At 35.3% G+C, this 9,129-nt stretch overlaps 1 protein-coding gene and 1 pseudogene across 1 annotated transcript in view; both read left to right on the top strand.

The window, feature by feature from the left end:
* Nucleotides 1-8,928, top strand: part of LOC116307620 (ubiquitin carboxyl-terminal hydrolase 4) — a 43,445-nt gene extending 34,517 nt beyond the window's left edge. Inside the window, exon 25 of the mRNA XM_031717889.2 lies at nt 8,483-8,928. The gene's annotated coding sequence lies outside the window, so the exon portion shown is untranslated. The remainder of the gene's footprint in view (nt 1-8,482) is intronic.
* Nucleotides 328-1,491, top strand: LOC116307618 (beta-1,3-galactosyltransferase 5-like; annotated as a pseudogene).
* Nucleotides 8,929-9,129: the final 201 nt, after the last annotated feature.

The following is a 9,129-nucleotide window of genomic DNA, read 5'->3' as shown; positions in this document are numbered from 1 at the left end:
CGTTTCGGACGCTAGTCCTTCATCCTTCCTTCCTCTTTTACTCCGATGAAGGACTAGCGTCCGAATCGTCAGTAAGTTTTTTCATCTTTGCACGGTGTAAAATTTACCCTTTTATCATTACTAAAACAGATACTGTGTATCTGTGTAGTTGTTTGTGGGACAAGATTTTGATTCCACCGGGAAACTGCTGCTGCAACAGTAATAGGCAATAGGTAATAGTATGTAAGTCGGTACCTTGAACTGATGCCGCACCGCCGCTATAGTAACAAAAGAAATAACATTTTTAATTTATTAGGAAGTATATAAGTAGGAAACAGTCTGCTAGACATGCAACTGTCTAAGATAATGTTCCTTGGTAGGCGTAATTTCATTCGTTTTTCATTGTGCATGCTCATTCTCACACTGAATGCCTTTGTAAACTATCTTCTTGTTGTGGTGTTGATGAACCTTTATGGCACAAACTGGCATGAAACTTCTTTGGACACGTTAGAAAGTAATGATGATTATCCACTTAAAGAACCCTTATCAGCTAGTCATCCAGAAGCATTACTCTTGAAACGGCGTGTTCACTCACTTAGGTATCTGGATTTGCTCTTCAACAAGACTATCAACGACGATATCTTCTCCAAAGCACAAAGGCAAGGCCCGCAACCTACAGATGTTAGGAATTCCTCTCGCAAAGCCACAGGAATCGTTTTCCCACCAACTTGCCCAACGAGTTTGTTTCTTTTAATTCTCGTACCAATTCGTAGAAAAAGTATTGCCGCTAGACAAGTTATTAGAAAGTCTTGGGGCAACTCAGATAACCAGATAAATCAGTTGTATCTGAGAAGTCGGCTTGATTCTTCGCTTCATCGTGCCTTCACATGGAAAACGATCTTTGTGGTGGGAAGTTCGAGAGGTGCTGCGAAAGACCACATTTTAGAAGGAGAAAGTCGGTGGCATAAAGATATTCTTCAGGTTGATATTCCTGAAAAATATCGTCAAATTCAGAAGAAAGTGATGCTATCTTACGTGGGCAGGTCTGTGGTGCAAATGCAAGTTTGTTTTAAAAACTGATGGAGATGTATTTGTTAATGTTCACCGTGTACTTCCTTGGGTCGAACATCTCATCGAAAATAACATCCTTTATGCCGGTGCTGTTGAATACAATTCTCTAGCCATTCGCGATTGGAAACAACGCCATTTCGTTTCTTTTGAGGATCACCCACAGCCCACGTACAAACCCTACTGCTCTGGAGGGGGTTATTTTATGGCGGGAAATTTTCTCAATAACTTGACGCAGGCTGCAAAGTCGATCCGACCAATCGCTATAAACGAGGATGCTTTTATAGGAATGGTCACCGATTCCTTGGGTGTCGAGCCTTATCATGAAAAAAGGATCCTGCCATATTTGAAATTGTCTTTGGATGGCTTTCTTGGAATTCACAGGGTGTGTGATTGGATAGATAAGTTATTAATGCACATGCGTATTTAACATTCCATATATCAGTCAGCCAATCAATAAGCTAGGAGGCAATTTAGTCAGCCAATCACAGTAAGTATTCAAATTTCTTGGAAATTGTTGTTAGTAATGAAACCAAAGGCTTTTTTGAAATTTTGTACGAACAGGTACACATTCATGTACGAAATAAAATTTTAAGATCGCTCGTATCAAATACTGATTGTCGTTGTCAGTTTCGTCCGCCACACAGCATTTCAAAAAACGTTGTCGGTCTGAGATATTAGTCTAATTAAAGCTTTTGAGCTTATATATGTTTTCTGGCTGAAATACACTCAAACAAAATCACATTTCCAAGTTCAAAGGTCATGCTTCATATTCCAATCTAAAAGGAATCTACGCTGCTTAGCTCTAAATAGTGTTACAATTCAAAGCGAGTTTCAGATTTTAGATTACAGATATTTCATTTTTCATTCAGATATTTCGATATTTCAGTATAGTAAAGTCGCACGTCAATGGAGAACCTTCAAGAACAGGCCTAGTCCTTTTATCCGAACTATTGTAACAGCTCATATCTAAAAGAAACGCTAATGCACTTTGTATTAATTGAAAGAGTTTAGAGATTAGTCGACCAGCAAGTTGCTGAATGATATTTAGGATTAAATAGATCAACCCCGGAGATGTGAAAACGCCGCCTCCGTCATTTTACTCGTTTCTTTGTAAGGGGGCTTTAGAATAACTTGAAAGAAAAACACTTAGAATCTAACAGTATGGTATCTGTTTTAATCAATAAGTTAACTCTTCGCGCTCAATATTAAAAAAACATTCTTTCAACTCTTTGCATAGATATTTTTTCTTATGAAACGCTCAGTTCTTCTTCATCTTCGGTGTGGGGAAATTGTTTTAAGCGAGGCCTCCGAGGTTCGACGGCCGGTTATTGTCGAAATTTGTTTTTTTCGTTAGTGACACAGCAGTTGTCTCATTTGTTTTTCCGTACACAAGTTTATTCTGAATATTTTAGCAACTTTTCGTTGACCTCTTTACTCTCTGCTGTTCATGAACGCAGGGACAGCCGTCAACACGAGTGGTTTATGTCTACCAAGCGTTGAAAACTCCCTTAAAAAACTACTTGTTAGCGTGGTAAGTATCTCGTTTTACGATCAAAGGGCGGGTTTGACATAAGGAAAAAGAAAATGGTTTTCAAAATTTAAAAAAAGTTATTTTGTATTTTTCTTTTTCAATGAGAAAATCAATCTGAAATTTGTAAAGAACAAACTGACTCCTTAGCGCGAGTTTTGAAGCAAAATGCTTAGTAATCCAGCTTCAAAGCACTCATGCTTTTGTAGATGTTAACGGTTCCATCAAACAGTTCCCTGATCAAACAGTGAAGCGGTTCCTTTTGGGGGATGTATTTTTATGAAATCTCATGTTATTATCATCAGTTATCTGTTATATGGGTCCGCTGTAATTATAAACTTACTGTTAAATCGTTGTAAGAAGTAGTCGAAACTCATTCAACTGAAATATTAATTCTTCCAAAATATCGCTACTCGCGAAAAAGGTGATAAAATGGTTGATATAATATTGAATGCTTTCTTCACTAAGTTGATTTTTTTCGGGAAAGGAAGCCGTAGAGAAGGAAAGTTATTTTGCTTTGCCAACACATAATTCTTAGTAAATAATAAATGCAAATGTTTATAAGATCTTATTAGATTCTTATTATTCACAATATTCGAAAATGACTTAGAATTACTTTGAAAAAATGTTTAAAAAATGAAACTTCCAATGTACTTTAGCTTTACAAGGAGGAACATTTAGAACTGAGATCATTTCTTGCTTGCTTTATTAGGATTTCTTTTCGGAAGCACTCGACGTTGACAGCAGGTAACATAACAGTGCGCTTCATAGTACGGATATGTTTTCAAAACAATGAATTTCTCAATTTTTACTTAAGTTCATATTCCAAATAAGAAAAGAAGCGGTTTCCGCCCAAAACACTTGAGTCTTTTTTCTATAGAAATTTGAATTTTGATAAACTTTAAAAAAAAAAAAATAAAAAATCATTAAATGCTGTATGTGGTGAATAATTGAACTCGGCGTCTTCTATTCTTTCTTTCTTTCTTTTTTTGACACGCATGTTCCCAGAAAAGTAGCGAGCTAAGCAAACACCACAGCAAAACAACAAACCACTTTTAACCCTGTCGCTAACAATATCATGATAAGCCTCGCCCGCTAAAGTAAAGCCAAGGAAGAAAAAGAGATACATTGATGCGAGGATTTATATTGTTACTAAGAATACCCATGAAGTCGATTATCTTTTTCTACAGTTATTCCGGCATTTCCTACAATGTAAAAAGAAACATATTGTTCTGTTAGAGTAATAACCGAAGGCTTGTACTAAAAATAGCAACGGGACGGACTGGATAACTCAGCGATGAAAAAAATAATTTCAAACTCAAAAAAAAAAAAAGAGTCCCCTTTCGCTTTTTTTTCTCTCTCTTTTTTTTGGTCGTCGACATACGCGATAGAAAAGCGATATTTGGTATGGTTTGTTTGATGAATCCTTGTACGTCATTATTGAGAACAGGATATAATGATGAAGTACTCAACGTTACTCCATACTTGTCCTAAGGAGACTCTATACTTTAATATCAACAAGGGAAATGAGAAAACCTTCTTTATGTCATCTGTTCACCTCGAACGGTTTAGTTCGCGAGCTGTCATGTTTTTAGATATGGAGCTTTAGCTTCGTTCTCTTTTGTTCTGTTAGGCTTACTAAACAGGGAAGTGTGTCAGCTTTAAGCTTATAAACTTTATAAGATTACTTATATTGAGATAAAAATCTTACATTGTAGGCAAATTTGGTTGATTGAACCTTTAGAGCACGGCGACGCTGTCTTGAGCTAACGTCAATATTGTACAATGTGATTTTCATGATAATAATCTTAGCAAGATTTTTTTGTTTCTATTTACTTTTTACCTTTTTTTCTGAGGATAAGGGATTGCATGAAAAAAAAACTAATTTAAGATCAGGCTAAGCCAACATATATTTGGCTGTTGTCAAATGAACAAGTTAGTTATCCCAATACGTGGTTTCAATTGTTATCAAGATAGTGAAATACAAAGAAATGAAGAGAAATAAAATAGTTATAATAATAATAAGCCGCGGTATTTCAGTTTATGTAGCAAAAGAAAACCGAAGGAGAATCCTTTGGTAAAGTCATCCAAAATGGCGACCATGAAAATTAGTGATTAGATTGCTTTACTAATATATATATATATATATATATATATATACAAAAAAAAACACAATAATAACCAAATCAATACACCCATGTTACAAATATAACGAACTAACTTAATAATTTACACTGAAAAGATGATAATAGAGCTGACTTATTCTGTCATATCTCTGACTTTCGCAAGTAGTGTGTAGTATGTGAAGTCCTAAGTATACCCAGTATACACTCAATAGAACTCTTCGGCTCTGACGTAATGTTTACCCATTTCAGACCACGTGTCATTCCCTAGAGTATCATTTCTTTGTTTAAGGTTTGCGCTCGGTTGCACATGAGAAGACACATGAATATGGATACAGCTCAAACAAAGAATCTTATTCTCAAGGGAATGACACGTGGTCTGAAATGGGAAAACATTACCCCAAGCCGAAGAGGTCTATTGAAGAATCGTTGTCAGGTTCAGAAACATCGAACATCGATGGAAGCTGAGACCGAAATGGCACATGGGAAGTACGTTAATTAGATGCATGCTGTGACCGGCGACCCGTGGCATCATCCTCTGTTTTTAATACGCTTTTGGCATTCTAAACCGACTGCATGGGTGGCGCAAATGAATAAATTATAATATAATTATGCCATTTCCCATGTGCCATTTCGGTTTCAGCTTTTATATTCTATGTTTCTGAGCCCGACAACGATTCTTCAATTGAGTACCACGCACGCACTGTGAACCGTGCAAAACCCAGCCCGTGACGTCATCTTGTCGACAGCCAATCAGAGGCATTTTAATTAAGGCTATAAAAACTGTATTTTGGTGTAAAAGGTTTGTTGAATTGTCAAGATTGTAAGAGGGAGAATTTATTGCTCGGCCGCGTCCAGAAAGGTGGATTTTCTCAGTTCGCAATAAGGTAAACCGATCTAATATAACTTAATTTTATTACGTGAAACCCTTTTCTCCGACATATAAAAAGTCTATTAGAACATACATTTAAAGTAAAACTTATTTTCAGGCAAAAATGACAAAGCTTTTTATCAAAGAATGTACTTTTGAGAAAATCCATTTTTAAATTCGGCCAATTCAACTATGGAATGAGTGCCACAGGTTTTTTACTCTCGTGAAACAAGGACGAGTTTTTTCTTCTTTTTTTTCTTCTTCTTCCTTTCTTTCTTTTTCTTTTTCTTTTTTAGTGTACTAACGGAACTCTGTAGGTTTTCCTCGTTGGAATTAGTTTTCAACGACAAAAACGGAAAGCCATTTATTTCTTTTGCGGCCAAAGCATGTTTACAAAAGTCGTTAAAAAGCGATTAATATTTTTATTGCAAATTTAGACAACGAGTCACTTAGGCGTGTGATTGAAATATAGAATTAAAAAAACGTTTTATAATTGGCAAGATCAGAATTTCCACGGTGGAAATATTTATTGTTTTATGAAGAAATTCTCTCTTTGCTTTTACCGGAACTCTAACTGTTCAAGCCTCTCTCTCCCTCTCTCGGCTCTCTCTCTCTTCTCTTGTATATTGAACTACAACATTGAACATTTACGAAGCAATTAGACTTCCCTTCATGATGTTTAGGAAGTTGATCTCTTCACAGATATCAAAATCTAGCGCACATGTCTAGACCTTGACTTCTGACAGCTTCAGTGATCTTTCGGATGTTCTAAGCGCGAGGAAGATCAAGAGACAGTTGGACTATAATGAAAACTATATTGGAAAAATAGAGCCTTAGGCATCAAAATTGTTTGTAAAAACTCTAAATAACAAAATTCGATTGAAAACCAATTTACGCTGCGAATTTGGGTTGATTTTTAAACATGGTTTTTTTCTTCCAACGCATATCTATATAACGCATCGATCATTCGTTTTTCTACCCATACTAGATGTTTTTCCAGTAGCTTCCCCTCAATCTTAATTTGCCATTTATTTTGACTTCAAATTGTTTGATCTACTTTGGAGTTGACATTTGAGAGGAAAACGGGAAGTGTGGTTGCGATTCTAATCTCGTTGTTCAGCAACTGTTAAATAATCTGCGACTAGAGGTTCGAAGTCCAGACTGACTTTTCGAATATGGACGTAAAGAATCGTACAATTATTAACCATTATTTTTTCTATCTTTCCTTTTTTTTTAGATAAGTTGTTTTTTATGTTATTTTTCAAAACGTTAATATCACGGACAAGCCTTCGTTTTTCGTGGTGTGATATTGGCTCATCATCTTTAGGGGTGTCGCTTTTAGAGACAGATTAAAACGACTCAGTTTGAAATTCGAAGTGGGGATAACCACAAATCTGCACAAATTATGATTAATTATTAGAATGTTTTCTAGTTAAAGAGCAGACACTTTTTATAAAATATTTGCAAAAATTCTGAAACAGTATCTGGTATACTGTACTCGCATTGCATGCTTAGCCTAAAAATACAACGGAGTTTTTCCTATTAATTTCAATGCGGCTGTGCCCTAAGAGTGCGTGTTAATTAGCACGCCTTAAAAACACACGCCGAAAATTTATGTTTTGAAGCCATTGGGACATATTTTCATAATGTACACGGTAACGAGCGTAAATAAGCATGTAAAACTCGGAGATAATACTTTTGCTATTATTCACTTGACTTTAATTTAAAATTTTGTCTTTCAATAAGAAATTTAAGTATAGAACTTTTTCCTGTGTGCAGAAAAATTTGGCAATACTGTAATCCTTTACGGCTTGGGAGTAATGTTTTCCCATTTCAGACCATGTGTCATTCCCTTGACAATAAGATTCTTTGTTTGAGTTGTATACGTATTAGTTCATATTCATGTGTCTTCTCATGCACAACCATTAAACAAATAAAGCGTACTCTAGGAATTAACACGTGGTCTGAAATGGTAAAACGTTACGCCCTAAACCGAAGAAGTCTATTGGTGTCTCTTCATTACAACATGATTAAATATATTAACTATGATTACATTATAAATACATTATTGATGTATAGTTTCGTGGGAGATTAGCTCAACACCAGGGGAAAAAATAGCAAACACTTAAAACCACACAACGTAGTTATTAATGTTGACTGTATTAAAAAAGATCTTACTAGATCGTTTCGAATAGTTTTGCTTCTTCTTTCAACACTCAGTACAATTCCTTATATAGTCTTATTTAGATTTCAAATAGGGGAAAACTAATATTGGCTCCCTACTTGCGAGCGCTACGTCTTTCAGTACTTCAATAACATCAACTAGCCATGTTTAGATTAGAATATTTAAGCTGCGTGTAAGAGTAAGAGGAAGTAAAGAAGGAAGCTCTTATTTTTTGTATTTGAGAATTAATTGTCAATTGATTATTCGTCGGTAGAATTTGAGTGGATATTGAATATAACTAGATTACTGAATATGACTAAATATAGATGATCGCTAACTCATCCTATTCAGTCTCATCTCATTATTTTTCATGCCATTAATCTGATACCATTACATTTCATTTCATTCCATCTCTTTTCATTTGTCATATCGTGTCAACCTACCCAATTTCATCCCATTTCACTTATTTTATAGTTCAATCTCATATCCTGCTATTAATAGATAGACCTCTTTAGTTTGGGCTAGACCACGGGTCATTCTCTTCAGAATAATATTTTATATTTGAGTTGTATCCATATTCATGTTTTTGATTCATTGTTTTCTTATGCGCAACTGTAACACAAAGACATTACGCCCAGGGCAGCCAGGCCTATTTTCACTTCGTCTCATTTCATCTCATTCCCTTTTTACTAGTTCTCTTCAGCTTTTCGCTCATCTCTCATCTTCTCTATCTTCTCTTCTCCTAGATGAAATCTCCCGCGGTATACGCCTTATTGCTGTGTACTATATTCGTATTATCATACCTTCATCTGGCCTCTTCAGAATATTGTACGTCCTGTGGCTGTTGTAACGGGCGAGCCCAAGCTTGTATGGGAATGTGTCAGTATCCAGCAGATTGTAACATATGTGCCAACGAAGCTAAAAGTTGCAGGGATATACTGTGCAGCGGACGAAAACGAACACAACGTCCGTTATGGGGAGCGCTTATAGAAAGACAACACAACAATAGATTTATGAATAATGAAAATAAGTTTGAAGCTTAGAGCAACTGAAAATGGGTATCTAAAAAGCCACACCTTCCAAAAGTGAAAAGTCTATTTCATTTAAAAATTATTAGCTACAAGAAGACAAAAATTCTATTGGTTTTACGTATATTTAATCTCAATAAAATTGCTTCTAGTAAATAAGAGAATTATTGCCTGTATATTTTACTCAATATATCTATTTTCTTTCTTACTTTAGTCTTATTTGCAAAAAAAAAAAAAAGGTTTTTGTCAAATATTTTATCCAAGGCATATGCTTATTCCTTGTAAAAGACGTAGTATTTTTAGACTAATCTTCGATAAATCAGATCAATACGAACCAACTATAAATACAGCCAGTTTTTATTATA

Source organism: Actinia tenebrosa, unplaced genomic scaffold (assembly GCF_029948245.1).
Source record: "Actinia tenebrosa isolate PJP-AT-01 unplaced genomic scaffold, QUT_ActTen_1.0 PGA_scaffold6__47_contigs__length_16458017, whole genome shotgun sequence".
Taxonomy (NCBI): domain Eukaryota; kingdom Metazoa; phylum Cnidaria; class Anthozoa; order Actiniaria; family Actiniidae; genus Actinia; species Actinia tenebrosa.
The sequence above is the reverse complement of the archived record's forward strand: the minus strand, read 5'-3'. Positions and strand labels throughout refer to the sequence as shown.